This window comes from Canis lupus, chromosome 2 (assembly GCF_048164855.1).
Source record: "Canis lupus baileyi chromosome 2, mCanLup2.hap1, whole genome shotgun sequence".
Taxonomy (NCBI): Eukaryota; Metazoa; Chordata; class Mammalia; order Carnivora; family Canidae; genus Canis; species Canis lupus.
In genome coordinates this window covers 21,823,116-21,841,228 of record NC_132839.1, presented here as the reverse complement: position 1 = coordinate 21,841,228, position 18,113 = coordinate 21,823,116, and the positions used below count along the sequence as shown (strand labels likewise).

Here is an 18,113-nt window from a genome sequence, read left to right as displayed (position 1 = left end):
ATTTTGGTGGAAGACCTCTTTATAATTCTTATTAAGTATAAATTACTGTATAGCTCACAGGGGACACAAACTAATTTGCAAAATTCTGCAATCCTCAGTGGCCCTTCCTATCAATAGGGTCAATGAGCTCTTGTGCTTGATGACTGAGTGGGTGGGTGAGGAATGAGTGAGTAGTGGGAGAGCAAAAGGCTCTGTCCTTCCTCTTAATGTATTTAATATTTGCCTTATCTATACTGAAATGGGCATAGTATTGAGACTTCTAAGAGGCCCACTGCAGCTCTCTCCATGCAGAACGAGCCCAGTAATGAAGTAAAGTACAGAGCACTGTGGTTACTTTCAGACACAGTGATGATGGTCTGGAAAACTAAGTTTTAGAGCTATACTCAGATCAGAGGCAAGTGACAAATGTTGGCACAGATGATTCATTTCTCTTAAGAAAATTACCTTAACACTTCTAAATTGGGAGAAGCAGTTTCAGTGTTGTTTACCAAGAAATATTTTTGAAGGTGTAGGTAGCAATCATCTTTGCCGCTTTTTGTGAATCATTTGTTGGTCCCATTCAAAGTTTTAAAATACTTTTGCATAAATCTTTGATGATAATCACTTTATTGTCATTCTTTGATTAAATGAATAATATTAAAGAAAGTGGAAGAAACTCTTTGGAGTCTCCCATTGACGGTCAAGGGCTTTTTACTTGTGAGGTCCATCATTGTTAATGAAAGCTACCCCTGCAATTCCTTAGGCACTTGTGGGAGAATGGATCACTTAATTTCTATTTAGAGGGCATCCCACATGGAGTACCTGATCTGTTGGAGAAGTGAGAGATGCAAGTTGGATGAACTAGAAGTTGACATACACAGCAGGTTGTGTAGAATTGAAATTACTTTTTCATTTGTCATCTTCCTAATTAATACTATGTGATCAAACTATCAGAATGGAATATTATTTAAATCTTTTTTATCCTATTGGAAAATTTACTCTGCCCTCATATAATATAGTAGGTTGAGAAAGAAGCAAAACTGAAGGATAATTGCTTGGCAGAAAACAAGTAACAAAGTGAGATTTATTTTTGGAAATCACAAGTCTTCCATATTTCAAATGGAAAGGCAAAGCTACGTGTTCCTGATTTTATTTAAAGTTGCATTTTACCATGTCTGACATTTATCCTGGAACATTCGTACTTAGTTATTATGAATGAAAGATATGCCCCTCTCAAAGAGCAAACACTGGATTGGAGGGGCTATTAATCTGATGACCAAAATCGTCATTGTAAGTGATCCTACCTGACTCTTGAATAGAAAATATGACCCACAGATAATGCCTAACGTCAGTCTAGGATGCATCAAGACCTTTGTACCAACTTCACAGGAACCCAAAAATAGTTAAGAACATTAGAAACTACTGTTACCAAGATCTGAAGCCTACCAGTCAAGTCAGAGGAGATGGTTTCTGAGTTTATCGGTATGTCTATCCTAAAGTTTATCTATGTTGATCTGTATAGGCTTTGAGTCCCCATCTGATATGGCCGACCACCCAACTCCACCTTATCCCCCCTCACTGTTTCTCCACCTCCCCTATAGTTACTCTGTATCCATCCTCTTCCTCAACACCAAACACTCCTGTGTTGTCAGGACCACTGTACTTGCTACTTCCTTTGCCCAGAAAGCTTCTTTCTCCCTCTTGATCCTCATGGTTCACTCCACCAATGATTTCATATTTTTGCTTAAATGTCGTTTGATCAAAGATGTCTTCCCTGATCATTACTTGCAAAACAGCACCTTATCACCTCTATCCCCCTTCCACTGCTTTATTTTTCTTCCTATAACTTATTACCATCTGACATATTATGTATTTGTCTTTCTTAATGTCTCCTTTCCAACTCCCACCACCAAAATGTGAGATCCATGAGGGCCAGTTTTGTTGGCTGCTGTTTCCTCAGCCCCCAGAATAGTGCTTGGCTCAGAGGAGACCCTGGATAAGTATTAGATGAATGAATGAATGAATGAATGAATGAAAGGCTTTTCCCTGGTCCACTCCTAATATTAGCCATATCATTCTCTGAAAACAATACTTTAGGAAAGTAGCATAGTTAATGTCAGTAACTTGACTTTGCAACTTAAGATCTGAGTTTAAATCATGATTTTATCATTTATGAGTCATGAAAAGCTAGAACAAGATAAATGACATCTCTGAGTTTCATTCTCCTCATCTGTAACATCATTATACTAATACCTATCTTATTGAGACATTTAAAATTATAAATTGGTGTCTACTACACAGTCACTGTGTAGTAACTGTGTACTGTGCACATGTAAGTAGTAACGTGTACATACTTAGAAACATTGAAACCCTTCATGACACAGAAGGCATGAATTCTCGTCTATAACTCATGGAATTTAAGAATTGTCACTTGTTATTTTTTCTAAAGCAGATAAAAGTTCTTCAAGTCCCTTCCTAATTAGATGGAGGGAAAGATAATATTAGTGGTAATTTGGGAAGCTCCTATGCCGTAAGTCATGTAAGAATTCTAGGGTTCTACCCACTTCAAATTCTTCAATGAAGCACTCTCTGGTCTTCAGTTCATACTGGCCCCTTGAAAGGCTCAATGCTTGAGCAAGGTCCCTTGAAAACTGGTGGCTTAAGTGCTCTAAATTAGAGACTCAGGGCCTAGTCTGCATTCTTTCCAGTTATTGCCATAACTGCTTCCATCTGAGGTCTTGCTACCTCTTTGTGATATTGCATGAGGTCAACGCTCTGATTCTGTCACCTGTAGAACAAGCAACACTCCACCTTCTTCCTTATCCTATCTCCCAAAAAAACTCTCCAAGCCTCTCATACTTCTTCCATTGGCTCATTTTGGACTTTCTTAGCCTTGAAAGTCTTCTTCCCATTGGCATGTACAGTCCCATTATGTAAAAGAAGCCGGGCTTTTCCAAGCCAAAATATTAGGTGAGGATTATGGTTAGATTCCTGGAAATTTAACAAATTCCTGGGTCATGGAAAGACAATAACTTGGCGATTTTCTTAAGGTGTGTAGAAGGGAAATATATATATATATATATATATACACACACATATATTTACATATATATTATATATATATATATACACATATATCAGAATATATCAGAATAGAGGACAAATTTTCCTGCCAAAATTTAATCTACTCAGAATTCTGGAAAGTGGGGACAATATACTAGCATGTTCTTTCAACCCGGTCATGTTAAAATCCCATAAAGGAAGTTCTATCGCAACTTAGAGTTCTTAAATGTTTAAGTATCAGATACTTTCCAGGCTTTGCAGCTAAAGGATCAAATCAAGGAATAGGAGTCAGAACAGCAATAATAAAATAAGACTTACGGTTCTGAGACCTCACTGGAGTAATTGCTGGAACTCTTCCCTAAATTCCTTCCCTTTGCTTCTAGTTACTTTTTTTTTTTCAGTACTGCTTTTGCATCTTTAGTCAGTTTATGTTTTCAAGTTCCAGCACAGTAGAATGCTCTCCTATATTATCTTTATGTGGAGCCATAGAGGGAAGCTATTAAAATGAAGCAGGGCTAACGGCACCGCTACTTCTGTTTTTGATAACAGTACTGAGGGTGGAGAGTCTGTTTCCCAAGCCTAGGACTTGTAACTTCTTTTTACTAGGAGCTGACACCTTTATCAAACTTCTTCTCTTATTTGCAACTAAACCAGAAGCCTTGGGAACTTCCTGATACCTTTAGAGGAAACTGATATTTTTCTTGTCTCCCTTACTATATAGGAACTGGGGCTTCCCCAACACAAATCCTTGTCCCCACCGAGCTCACCCCCAAATTCAGGCCATCCCTCCCAGAGGATCCCTACTACACTTTCTCATATTTAATAGTTTGCTATTTATAAAGAACTTTTTTTGCATACATTATCTTCTTTAACTCTCTCAAGAGTCTTGTGTTACAGAGAATATTATTGTCTTTATTTTACAGAAGGCAGAAATGGGGTGTAGAGTGGTCAAGTGTTTTGCCTCTGTGTTTTGCCCCATATTAGAGCTACCACATGTTAACTGGATCTCAAACTAAGGTCATATGACTACAAATGCTTTACCTTTCACCCCTGCTAGTGACTTATTTATCACATTTCCATGTGCCAGACCATGTTTTAGAACTATTATGGAAGGACTGGAAGGTGTTTTCCTGAATTTGGAGATCACAAACAAACTTCTGCCAGAGAAATCTATACCTAATCAAATATTTTCAGAGATCATAGAGGTCTCTGAATTATTTTATGTAAGCAGCCTACCATTGGTGATGCTGTGATTATCGAGGGGTCCGAAGGAAAATATACCATAAGCCAGCAAGGAGTGGAAAGTGAGACTATTACAGAAATAATTTGGAACAAGATATCTACCACTCCTGAGTAGACTATGGATGGCAGGAATAGGATGTGCTGGTAAAACATCTAGCAAGAGAATATGATATAAATAGCTCTTCTGAGGTAGGAGAATGAGAGATTCCAGGACCTTGGGGGTAGCAAGGAGTAGAAAAAATCATGGCATTCTTTAGAGCAGTGACTATGGACTAGGTATTGACATTCTTAGCCAATGTGTATCTAGAGATCTAAGTAGAGAAAGAAATTCCTAGTTGAACTATATTTCTTTGAAGGCAAAATAAGTTTAGAACTGAACATGGGAGCCCAAATTTAAGAAAGTTAAATTGAGGCCAGTATATTTCATGAAACTAGAAAATATGAGCTATCCAGCCTTTTTGCTGGTTGCAGTGTCTGTCAATATGTTTACTTCACAGGTATAACAATTCTTTTCTCTTTCTAGATTGTAATTTTTAGTTATACCAATTTTTAGTATGAAGAGAATTTAGATTTTACACACTAAAGTCAACATCTTAAGCCAAGATAGAGTATCTAAATTAATGCCATTATTCTCAGATTTTTAAAAATGGTTTCTGGTTTTGAAATTGCAGAAGACCACTGATATATTTTAAGTCTTTATCCTTATTTAGGGATGCCTGGGTGGCTTAGCAGTTAAGCGCCTGCCTTCAGCCCAGGACATCCTGGAGTCCTGGGATCGAGTCCCATATTGGGCTCCCTGCATGGAGCCTGCTTCTCCCTCTGCCTATATCTCTGCTTCTCTCTCCCTGTGTCTCTCATGAATAAATAAATAAAATCTTAAAAAAAAAATATCCTAGGTGGCTCAGTGGTTTAGCGCCTGCCTTCAGCCCAAGGCATGATCCTGGAGTCCCAGGATCGAGTCTCACATCAGGCTCCATGCATGGAGCCTGCTTCTACCTCTACCTGTGTCTCTGCTTCTCTCTCTCTCTCTCTCTATCATGAATAAATAAAAAAAATCTTAAAAAATAAAATAAATAAAAATAAATTCTTAAAAAAAAAACAAACATCCTCATTTATATATGCAAATGAAAGAGTAGCATTTCTTTTTTCATCAGACTGTCTTATAAATTTTCCCATTGTGTCTACCCACTTCAAATACTGAGTATGAAGTGGGGCCACTAATTCAATTATTTTAGTGTCCAATTGTTTGCTTCAGCTGTCATAATGGGTAAATATTTAGCAATCAATTGGATAAAAAAACATGGGTCACCAAAATGAAGGAATGTGTCTGATCTATTATTCACTCATGTATACTACAAATAACTAATCTGTTAGACCATTGGAATAGCTCCAGCACACCTTCCAATTTTATTAATTTCATGCCAATAATCTGTTTTGCCTGAAAACCATATTGAGGTGATATTTGCCCTCACTGCCATTTCTTCTCTGCCACTTCAATGGTCTCATTTTTTTTTCAAAATGAAATTTATTTTCCATATCTAAGTAATATAAAATATGCAAAGGAATCATTTATACTTGCCTTTACTAATAAGAACCTGAGTTTGTTAAATGTAGGTACCTTTTTAGTTAACTATAAAAAATGTTAGGAGAGAATTGCATGGCAGTAGGTAAAGCTTACTGAGCCCTGCATTTGAATAATATGATGATGTTGTATACAGACTAATCAATGTATTTTATTCCTTAGAACTTTTCCAAAGGAATAGTCCACACTTTAGTAGGCTTGAAAGTTCATTTCTTAAAAGACTTGAGAAATATATTTTTATCCAGGATTGTTATAGAAAATGAACAAGATGTCCTTGTTCTGCTTTCAAAGGAATTTGAAATTGTTTCTGATTCCATATAACTCAGAAGTAATTCTGAGTATTTTTATAAAATAACAATATGCTATTTCCACTAGACTTGGAGTCACAAAATCATTATTGTTACTATGGAGTTTCTTAACAATTTTGTTTGGTTCCCAAATGGACATGAATACTTCTGTGTATCGTAGATTGTCTGTGACTTCTATATTTCTCTGATTTAGTTCCAACAGGAGAGGGAAGAAAAGATAATTAAAGCTCAAGAAAAATCTTTAGTAGTATAGGCAAAAACAGATAAATTATACGTGAGAAGAAAGAAGCAATATTTTATGAGCTATACAAATCATAATTCTGATAGACATTCTCCCGCTCAAAAACTCCCTATAGCCTATAGATTCAAAACCAAACTCCAAAAACCTTAGCAAAGTCACTGAGCATAAACAGAGTTGTTCGCTCTGGACTTCCATCACTCCTCCTCAAGCAGTTCATGTTGTTATATCCAGTCCAGGTACTCCATGTCATACAAAAATGCCCTGAATTTGCCCACCTTGATGCTTTTTCTCTTGCCACTTTCCTATCTGGGATGTATCAGTTCTGTCAAACCATTCCTGTCCCTCTTATACCACAACCCCAGTTGAATGCATCTTTCAAGGCTATGCTGAAGTGGTTTCTCCTCTGTGAAGTCTTCCTATTTCAGATGGAAGAAATCTCATTGATGTGTTCTGATGGAATTTTGTGGTTTCCTGTACTTATTCATCATAGTCTACCTTTTATTATGGCTGTGCACGTTACTTTTTTGCTATATTGTAGAATTCTTAAGGCTAGAGGAGATGCCTTATTCATTTTTATATCTCCCTATAATCCTAGAGCAATACCTTACTGATAGTAGATCAAGAAAGATTTATCGCATTCAATTGAACTGAAAAACATGAACTCCACTGAGAATCCAATAATCAGCATTAGTTTTAGTGTATTTATTAAACAGAATTCTCTCTGCCTCCTCTCTTGGTAAGTGAAGTTTGGATATTTAAAACCACTAAGAAAAAATAGAGATTTTAAAAACTAGTGATGAGTCTATTTTTTATAATATTCCGATCAAATGTTGAAGTAGATAGAAAGATGAAATAAATTGGAATCAGCATTGTATGTTCCTCAAAATATACATTGGGTATGATTATGAAAAATTACCAGGTGGATGGCTTTGGGGCTAATGATTTCACGTTATTTAAATTGTCTATCGTTTAGAAGTGGCATCCCTTGGTGTTCCACCTTGATTGAACTTGAGGCTCTTGTCAAAGGGAGCCCTCCAATCTAAAGAGGCAAAGTTGTATAACCTTCTTAATAACCACCTAGTACTTTTCAGTGAACTGTGCTCTTCCACTGGGACAAATGCCTTCTAATATTTTATATATTCCTGGTCAGTGACTTAAAAAAAAAACCCTACCCAATTGCAGTCTGCCATTCAAAAGGAATATTTCTGCAAAGAAAAAGATGTGAAAATGTAGGCATTCAAGTGAAAATTCAATCCTTCACAGTACAGAGCCTCTGCGAAGTCTTTTAAATGACCCTTTTTATCATGGTGCCATGTCTGTACCTTTCTGAATAGTGAGACCTGGTAAGAAAAATAGATGTATGTATACAAGTGGTTGAGTAATGTATTACTCATATGCACTTTGTTCTTTTTGGCAAACTGACCTTATCAAAGGAAAGAAAGCTATACATTGTGACAAGCTGAGCCTTACCAGAAAGTCTGAATTAGAAGTGCGAGTCCTGTGTTATCTGGATTAAAATGTGATCAGAACAAAAAAAAAAAAATTGTCATTTAACCTCTTGAGAAGTGGAGATGCTAGGGAATTGAGTTCTTTTTTAAATCAAGACCTAAGCTTTCTTGTTACATTTAGATTAAACCATCAGAGATGATTTATATTAAAAACAATAACAAAAATAAATACTTTTTTCCCTCTAAACACTTAACAGAGTTTTTTTTTTAATGTTCAAATAAAGAATTAGATTTTTTGATTGCCTATACTTTTATAAAGAACAATTTAGGAAGGTGGTGATCAAATAATCTTTGTCACTTTATCCAGGGCAAATGCTGTGCCTTATTTTCTACCTTGATAAATCCCTTTTAAGTGAAAAATTAAACTTTTGCATTAATATTATACAGTTAACAGAAGGTTTTGGTAGTTATCTGAGAAGTCTCTTAAAACCTAAAACTCTTACGCCAATTTAACCCATTTTAATACAGATATCAAATTATTTTTGAAATTAGTGGAGGAGTAATGAATCAAATTCATTCCTTTAAAAATAAACAGACATAGACAAGTCAAACTTGCTCATCTGCAGTCTTTTTTCCTTTATAATAAGCAACTCCTTTTCAAGCAAGTACATAAAGATGGGCAAAATAATCTGGAATGGATAAAGCCAAGAGGGGGAAAAAATGGCATCTGATATAGCACACAGGCACATAAAACTATTGCTATTTTATTCACATTATAAGAGTATGTATGTTGCTGCTGCCCAGTTATTGTGCATGTGAATTCGCCAGATCTAGAGGTATTTGCCTAATTAATTACTATGCTGTTCAACAATGATGGGTAATGGTCCAAGCAGCCTGCTCTCCTTCAGATCACCGATGGAATTCATGCACGCATAATGTCCTCTCTTCAGAAAATGATCCCAAAAAGCTCTATAATTATTTTTTTCTTTTGAAATAAAAGCATCGATTCAATTATATGTTAAAACAGTTTAATAGGAGAAGGAAAGGAAATGAAGCCTCTCTCTCTCTCAATCTTTTTACCTTTCTGGGTAGAAAGCTGGAAGGCGAGCTTCCCCCACTCTACTCTTTCCAGTAGCAACTTCGATATTAAAATATAATTGCGGATCAAAATTGTTCATCATTACCCTTAATTAGTCTGTTGGTTTTCAATAGTTTTCTTCCTTAAAACAGATGAAGGTGTGTCCTTCCACGTTCAGTTATACATGCTATCCCTCCGTGCTGGCAAGCAGATGACTAAGCTTATGATGTAGCAGATCAAACAAAGAACCCTCATGTACAAATGCTTGGCAGTCCCCTAAAACTGGGCTAATTAGCATTGTAATTAACTCACGTGACGACTACAACAAAATCAGACTAACCTAAGAATCACTTAGGAAGGATACCAAGTGGTGCCCCCTCCCTACACTTTTGTTTCTAGTGCTGGGGGAACCTGGAGTCATACCCTCCTTCCAGCTGCGCAGCTTCCCACCTCCTGGAGGCTCAAACCAAGTTCTCTGCCAGGCTTGGACAGCAAATGATGTATAGGGCTCACCTGGGTCTGCTACAGTGCTGTTGTTAAGATTTTAGTGTAGTGCAGGATGTTGCCGGCAGTTAAAGTGGCTTATTAAAAAGGGGTTTCCTCCTTTGACTTTGCTGAAGTGGACAGATGCAGTTCTCTTTGTTAGCATGAGAAATGGAAGCAGTGGATATTTGGACTTCCTTTCATGGAGACTTCTGGGCTTAGTATACTACATGGAGTATACTACATGGAGTTCTGTTTACATGCTTCCACACCAATATTGCCTATAAAATAGTAGGGTCTGCCAGCCTAAATTATTTTCTTTGGAATTTCACATGTCATGATTAAGGTTTCTTGCTAATTGATACAGATTTTCTTACTAATTTTATGTAATTATGAAAAATAGTTCCAAAATTCCACCAGAGCATGGGAAGTCAGAGACCATAAATAAAAATCAAAGGGGAAAAAAAAAGACCATTGCAGAAAAACAAGTTAATATTTGGAATAGCATAATTCACTCTTTAAATAACTTTGTGTCACCTAAGATTAATTATTGAATCTTGAATCTATTGAATCTATTGAATAAAGATTCAAGTGTTCTCACTTTTTATTTCATTTGATCCTTACATTTGATCAATTACCTTGCAAGAGGTAATTGCATAGCAAGAGCTATGGAAGGTATTTTAATTCCCATTTTACATTTCCTTCCGAGGAAATGACCTCGGAAGTAAGTGATGGAGAACACAATCATCCCAGAACATAATCCTCAGACTTTTAGTTCAGTGAGGATTCTACTTTGGCAATCAGATCACACTTAAAGGTCTCATTTCTCTTAGGTCAGTGAGACTAGGGAAGTTTTTGTTTTAATTAGTCTTGATCTAACTTCAACACAACTGTTATTTCAAATTTTCTGACTTAACCTTGATAAACTATTCTTAGTTTGTCATTATTTTTAGATCTACATAAATTCATAGAAGATCAACAATTATTCAAAAAAATTATAAGCTAATTCTATTATAACAATTTAACATTATCTAAAATTAATTCTTCAAGGGGCACCTCAGTGGCCCAGCTGGTTAAGCGTCTGCCTTCCGTTTACGTTGTGGTCTCGGGGTCGTAAGATTGAGTCCCACCTCATTTGCATTGGACTTCCCACTCAGCAGGGAGTCTGCTTCTGCCTCTCCTTCTGCCCTCCCCCTTGCTCATGCTCTCTCTCAAGTAAATAAGTAAAATCTTTAAAAATAATAATAATAATAAAATTTAATTAATGCCTCAAAAGACATGGCTCATCCACCCATTTTTAGTGTTTAATAGATTTATTGAAGATCTCAGAATCTGTACTCCCTTTTTCAAGGCCAATGTCCACTTATTTGGGGGAGAATTGCATTTGTTCTCCTTTAAAGATACGTTCAGGTAATTTACAGCCATGAAAATATAAAACTTTTGACCTAATGAGTCAGTTGGTCATTGGATCTATTACCTATCTCAGTTTACCCTATTTGATAGAATTTGATCAACTAGTTTTCAAAACAACAGATCCAGTCTTGTGTTAGATGTAGCCTAAATGGCAGCATAAGTTTGTTGAGTCTCAGGATTGATGACAAAAGCTTGGTAAATACTCACAAAATGTTACTGGAGATATCCTAAAGAATCAATGCAACAGAAATAAAATGGATATGTCTTTACCAAAAAACTTGTGTTCACTTTCCATGTGATATACGAATACTTCTAATTAAGACACAATTTGTTCTTGGTGTCTGTCACAAAATTATGTATGGATGAGCTTGCTTCGAACATAAAAGAAATAACAGAAGACCTAGATAGGCATTTGGAGTGACTATTGGGAATCAGACTGCTAATCCAAAGAAAACGCATACCCTCTGCTTGCACTTTTTTGTCTCTTTTTACAGAACAATGTGGGAAAGTGAAATTAGGGGTGCAGTGGCTATGATTTAGCCAGCTTAATTATAATAGGGGGGATAGAATAAAAGGGTAATCAGTAAGTGAGGGTAAGACTAATACATACAACCCTCATACTCTTCTCAGTCTTCAGGTTTAATTGCTGTTAGAAATGAGGAAAGGAAGATTCCAATACAGATCTGTTCTTAATTTGCAAAATACAAAAATAGTTTTGGGCAATGTCTGCTATCTGATTTTGAAATTTAAATAGAAAAGACAAGACACAGGTGAGAAAAACATAATCTGGCAGTGTGGAACACAGTATAATACCTGTGCTTCACCATTTAGGCATAAAAGTAGCATCTGAAGGATCACCTAAATGAAGTAAGATTTTTCAGGAGAAAAAAATAAGGATAAAAGGAAATATGATTATTACTAATCGAGATGCAAAAATGTCAATGCTCCATGGAGAAAATTAAAATTGCAAAACAGTACAAACTAAATGCAAAGTAGCAATATAATATATGCATTATGATCTATTATGTTTAGGGCAGCCTGGGTAGCTCAGTGGTTTAGCACCGTCTTCAGCCCAGGGTGTGATCCTGAAGACTTGGGATTGAGTCCTACATCGGGCTCCCTGCATGGAGCTTGCTTCTCCCTCTGCCGGTGTCTCTCATGAATAAATAAATAAAATCTTTAAAAAAATATGATCTACTATATTTATAATTTGCTGTTTTAATTATTGCATTTCTTCACGAATAGTGCCTTCTCTTCTTCTTTTTCTTTTATCCCCTACATCTGGAGTCCAAAGGAGGGCTTTCAGCCACCCATGCCCACCAGAAACTGCATGGAGACTTTTTTATGGAACTGCATTTGTATAATTGTGAGATGATCCATAAATTTGTCACATACACTAAGAAGCCCATGTCCCCAAATGGTTCATTCAGCATTCTATAGCTAATTAATATAAACTTCCTAATGATTTTTCCCTTTAAAATTTCTCCATCTAGACCTTCAATGCTGACACCCTGCTTATGCTTCCCACATACCTTCTTTACCTCCTGTCTCCTTTCTCTAACTCATCATCTATAGCAAATACCATCAAATCAATCATATTAAAAACATCATCTGTATCAGGTCTCAAATCCATTTAAAAACAAATAAAAACACAAATAGCTTTTACTTTATTTACAGGGTCAAATTTAGAACTCTCATTTTGGCATTCAAATCCACCTAATATTGGGTTCTCTCTCACCTCTACTAAGGGTAGCCAACATTTGTGGAGTGGCATTAATGTGCCAGGAACATTGCTAAGTGCTTTGCATAAATGGATTCATATAACCTCTCAAATGTCTCTATAAGATCAGTCCTGTTCTAATCATAACACTTATAGATGCTTTATTGAGGCTTAAGAAGTGAGGTCATCTGCCAGTTTACACAGTAAGTGACAGATCCAGAATTCAAGCTGCTAAGCCCTGCATGAGTTTTCAGCCATGAAGCTCCTTCCTGCCTACCTAATTTGCTTCTTGCCAATGTGAACCTTCCTCTCTAGACAAAGGGGATCTTCCTATCAACTGAACAAAGTATATTTCTCACCTCAAGCCTTTTTCAAACTCCATCTTCCTTGTTCTCCAAAGTCTTACCTCTCATATAATAAGCTTTTTGTAGTTCTTCTTAGAGCCGTTATGTTCATTGTCCACTTCCATTGTGTTGATTAGGCACAATTTTGCTTTGTGATTTTTCTCTAATTGGATAGTAAGCCACCGGTGGGCAGGGCTTTGATCTTGTATTTTTGTTTTGTCAGCTTCAGCACATCAACCAGTTCCTTTCATCAAGTTTGCACTAAAAAAAAAAAAAAAAAAAATACATATTGAGGGAATAAATTAACCTGAACTTCCAGAGAGTGTCATGTTTGAAAAATGATACTATAATTAGTTTTCTAACGTTCTATTATATCTTGATAGAAACTCCTGTATATGGTGGCAGATGGGCTTATCAGCTATTTCTACCATGCTGAAACAGGCTTTCTATATTATCTCAGTTTGCCTGGAATAAATTTGGTAGGCAATAAAAAGAAAGTGCCCAAGGTGAGTGCCTGTGTGTGTGATCTGGGGGGGGGGGGGGAGGGCAGAATTAATTTTCATCTGAGAAATGCTCTGTTATAAGCAAACAATAAGAGAAATCACATTGCCAATTTTTTTCTTTAAATGAATTCAGCACTACTGGTTTAGCTTCTTCTCAAGAAAACGATCTATTTAGAGAAGAATATCTCCTTGATCCAGAGTCAGAATTTCTGCTCAAAAAGGGCAAGAAAATTCGAAGGATTCAGATTCATACAGTTCTTAGGAGCAGTAAGAGGCTTCAGTTCTTTTAATCCTTCCTGGGGATACATGAAAAGTTCAGGTCCCTAGTGCATGGGCCAGTGTCTGATTACCCTATCAACACATTTCTCGAGGACTGGATACTTCCTCACCATCAGACATTCTAGCACCAACTGATAGATAGCAGAGAAGGAAGAGCTCTACTCATATGCTTGAGAACTCAACTTTCTCAAGCAAAATTATCTACATTCAAACTCTATGTTTTCTTCTCTTATATATACAGAACATCTTGTCTCTTTCATAGCTAATGAAAACACGTATTACCCATTTTATAGTCCAACCTTAGAAAAATGTAATATGGAAGATATTTTGTATAATAACTCATGTTACAGCTAATCTGGGTAATTATATTAAGTACATATATGTGTGAATTTATAATAGAATTTTTTACAGTTTAAAAAATCCTTCTGAAATTTCTAAAAGTAACTCATTCCTGAAGCATTTAATCGCTCAGTGGATAACACCCAGGGCTTAGATGCATCACTATAAATGACTCAGCTTTCCTTTTAATAGTTTAAAATGCAGAGCTTAGACTAAATCAGGAATCACTTAAATGCTTACAGACGGAAGGCAGATAATGAGTGCTTGAAGTGGAGTTGGTGGAAATCTCTCTAAGAAGTACTGAGGACTGGGGCAAATTGAAGAAAGTATGCCCTGTCTAAAGAGAATAGCTAATGTTCAGTCCCAGATGATTTTACCCTATAAGACCCAGTGTTATAAAACCTTCCAGGTCTTCATGAGAAGCAAAGTTTCGTTTTGTTTTGTTTTTTAAATGTGAAATGCAATGGATTTTTTAAAAAAGATTTTTATTTATTTGAGAGAGAGAGAGAGCAAGCATGAGTGGGGGAGGGGCAGAGGGAGAGGGAGAAGACTCCCCACTGTGCAGGGAGACTGACACAAGACTGGATCCCAGGATCCTGGAATCATGACCTGAGCCAAAGACAGATGCTGAACTGACTAGCCACCCAGGTGCCCCTGAAGTGACCTGGTTTTCAATTTTAAAAACCTTGGAAACTGGACAGGCCAAACAAAGCATATATGAAAATGGGATCCAGCCCAGAAGCTACTAGTTTGTTTGTGATTGGTGGACTGAATGATCCATATCTATTTATTTGACCCAGGCAACACATGCATTTGTATGCAGCTATTGCCAATATATAATTTCAAAAAATCCTTAAAGATATTCAATCATAATCACTGTGGCTAAGTGAAGAACAATTCCTCTCACTCTATTAAAAATAATTGGTAGATGGAGGAATAAACTGCTATAATGTACCATAACTTCAACAAAACTTTTCCTTCTGATTTTTATGAGGTGCTCACCCATAAACTATGGTTAAGATTCAGTAAAAACTTTCAGATTATATAAAACTATACCCAAAGAAACATTATTAGACTCCTGACCATCCTAGAAAATGTTTAATAACTAATATTCTATAAGAATTAGTCCAAGGGTACCTGGGTGGCTCAGTCAGTTAGCATCCAAGTCTTGGTTTGGGCTTAGGTCATGATCTCAAGGTCCTGGAATCAAGCCCCATGTTGGGCTCCAGGCTCGATGGAGAATCTGCTTGAGATTCTCTCCCAGTACCTCTACCTCTGCCCCTCTCCCTGCTCTCTCTCTCTCTCTCTAAAATAAATAAATAATCTTTTTAAAAAAGAATTAGTCTTGGCCTCATCTTACTTAACAACATCTTCTCAATGTATATGATATAATTGAGTGTTATTCCTTATCCTAAGACTAGGGAAATGATTTGATGACTTGCCATTCATCTGGCTTGGTCTTAACTATTAAAAAGGGTAGCTCTTTTTTGGAGCATTCCACTGAGTACATCATATGGATATTACAGAAATGTAAGAAACGAAAATTGCTTCCACCGTGAAGGTTTTGAATATGATTTAAAATATCAAACACATATATGAAATGAAATAACAACTTTATTTTACAAACTGGTAGAGAAGAAATTAATGCCAAGTGGTGCTAAGACAAAAAGGAATCTGATCAAGTGATATCAATCACCACAAACTCCCTGGAGGTGAATCTCATACTTGACTTTGGAGAAAGTTATGAGGCCAGGCAAAACAGAGATGAACAAATCATGCTAGGTCTACTGTGTTTTATGTTTGAAGTGGTAAGATGAATAAGTCAAGTGTAAGACTCTCTAGGCAGATGAGATAAAAGGCAGCAGTTATGAACAAAGGAAGGAAAAATGGTGCCATTCCACAATCCATAAAATGGAGTACTATTACAGAACATGTGAAAAATAATAATTACCACATTCATCCATTAGAGTTCTTTTTAATATTGTATTAAATCCAGTTTGTTAGCATTATGACCCTTCATTTTGACCAAAGAATAGTGCTTTGATAACTGATATACCTGATTAGAGTTCCATGTCTGCCTTTTCTAAAAAGTGAATATTGTAAATATATTGGTATTTATAAATCCATATTCAGTTCAATTTCAGAAGCTTTTAGGAAACACCACAGTTCCTCATAAATGACATATATGAAAAACGGAATAATTTCTGATTTATATTAGTAATCAGCATGGCATGGAGGAACAAAGTGTGGTAGAATGAAGAAGACATGGATTTGAGGGTTTTTTTGTTTTGTTTTGTTTTTTGTCGCTAGATAACCTGTTGATCATGGGCAAGTCAACAAAATTCTTTGACCTTCAGTTTCCTCATGTGTAAAATATGAACAGTTCCTATTTTATAAGATTGTTCTAAAGATGAACGAAAATAAAATGTGAATCATGGCAGATGGTATTAAGTAACAGCTATTATTATGAAAAATATCATTATTAGTCATATAACAATTGTAAGTTTCCTTATAATATTCATAAACACTCTGGTAATGAATCAGTCTCTAAATTGCTATTGTAATGAAAATAGGGCATCTTTCTTAAGGTAGGATTTTAGAATCTTTTAAGCAGAAACATATTACTTAAATTTCTTCACCTGTAGTCCTTAATCTAGATATTAGCTAGCTCAGAATCTTAGCTAAAACATACACACACTCACTTTTCTACACAATATAATAATTTGTTTGTGATAGGTTAAATTACTGTGCTTCTGATACAGAAAGAAAGAAAAGGAAAAAAAAGAAAAGAAAGAAAGAAGAAAGCGAAAGAAAGAAAGAAAGAAAGAAAGAAAGAAAGAAAGAAAAGAAAAGAAAGGAAAGAAGAAAGGAAAAGGAAGAAAGAAAGAAAGAGAGAGAGAAAGAAGAAAAGAAAGGAAAGAAGAAAGGAAAAGGAAGGAAGAAAGAAAGAAGGGAGGGAGGAAGGAAGAGAGGTAGAAAGGAAGAGAGAAAGAGGGAAATTTCCCCCTGGGACTCTTGTGGAAAATTAATCTGCTGATTTCTAAACCTCACTGTGATTCAAAATGCTTTGTTGAGTCTTGAACACATGTATTGTTTTAAATACAGCAGATGCTTCTGTGTGGGGCATGGTTTTCCACCCTCTGCTTCATTTATGAGGCAGATAGAGTGGGGTAGTGCTGCAGCCTAGCTGTGTAGCCCAAAAGAAAAATATAGCCCACAAAAAGTACAAGAAGGATCCACCATACAGAATATCTGCCAAGTGCAGCATTAGGTAAAGAACACCTGAGCAAGGACATTCATTAGGAGATTTCTTTACACCAAATAAACTCCTACACGTGCAAGGGAGGAAAGAGCCCCCTTGATTTGTGTTTATGAGATTACAAATCATTCCTCCAGAAAATATAGAAAGACTCTCCCTCGGGTATATAACATAAATGCCAAAGTCAATTAATTTCATTAATTCCATTAAAAAACATCTGAATAAAAATTAAAAAATTTCAGATATCTGTATCGATCTAAATCTGAATTTACCTGGAAATAAATATATCAGGTAAATTCATCCGACGATAAAAATAGGCTAAAAGAAAGAGATGCAAAATGCACAGAATTATTTTCATCACGATTCAACTGTAACACCTAAAGAAAGAGCCAATTATTTTACCCTTGGATAGACCAAGGTTAAATTATGAAGATCTTTTCTGATAAATTTTCTGTATCAAAAGCATTTCTAATCATAATTCAAATTTTCATTTTCTCTAGTTTATAGATGAAGCTTTTTTGTTTATTTCATTTTTTGCAGGAAGGATACCAAAAAAAGAAAATTACCTATGTAAGTTGAGTAAAATTAAAACATGAACATTTTCATTCATCATAAACAGTTGATTTAAAAAAAAAATTATGGATTTCTTGTTTTTCACTAATTTTGAATACCAAATTCATCTTCTAGGATAAGCTAAGTTGAGCAGCCTGTCGCCTAAAAACTTATCAACTATACAAATTTTAAAGAATCATTTTTCCTATCATAAAGCTACAAACATCTGCACTGATTACAATTAAAAACAGTGTAAAAGATTATCACTCCAATTATAGCT

The 18,113-nt window shown here is 35.8% G+C and overlaps 1 long non-coding RNA gene across 2 annotated transcripts in view; it reads right to left on the bottom strand.

Annotated features, from left to right (window-relative positions):
• The window catches only part of LOC140613991 (uncharacterized), a 293,774-nt gene that overhangs the window by 1,589 nt on the left and 274,072 nt on the right, over nt 1-18,113 (bottom strand). For both annotated transcript variants that reach the window (XR_012014906.1, XR_012014907.1), the window contains one exon: nt 12,964-13,162. This is a non-coding gene — a long non-coding RNA (uncharacterized lncRNA). The remainder of the gene's footprint in view (nt 1-12,963; nt 13,163-18,113) is intronic.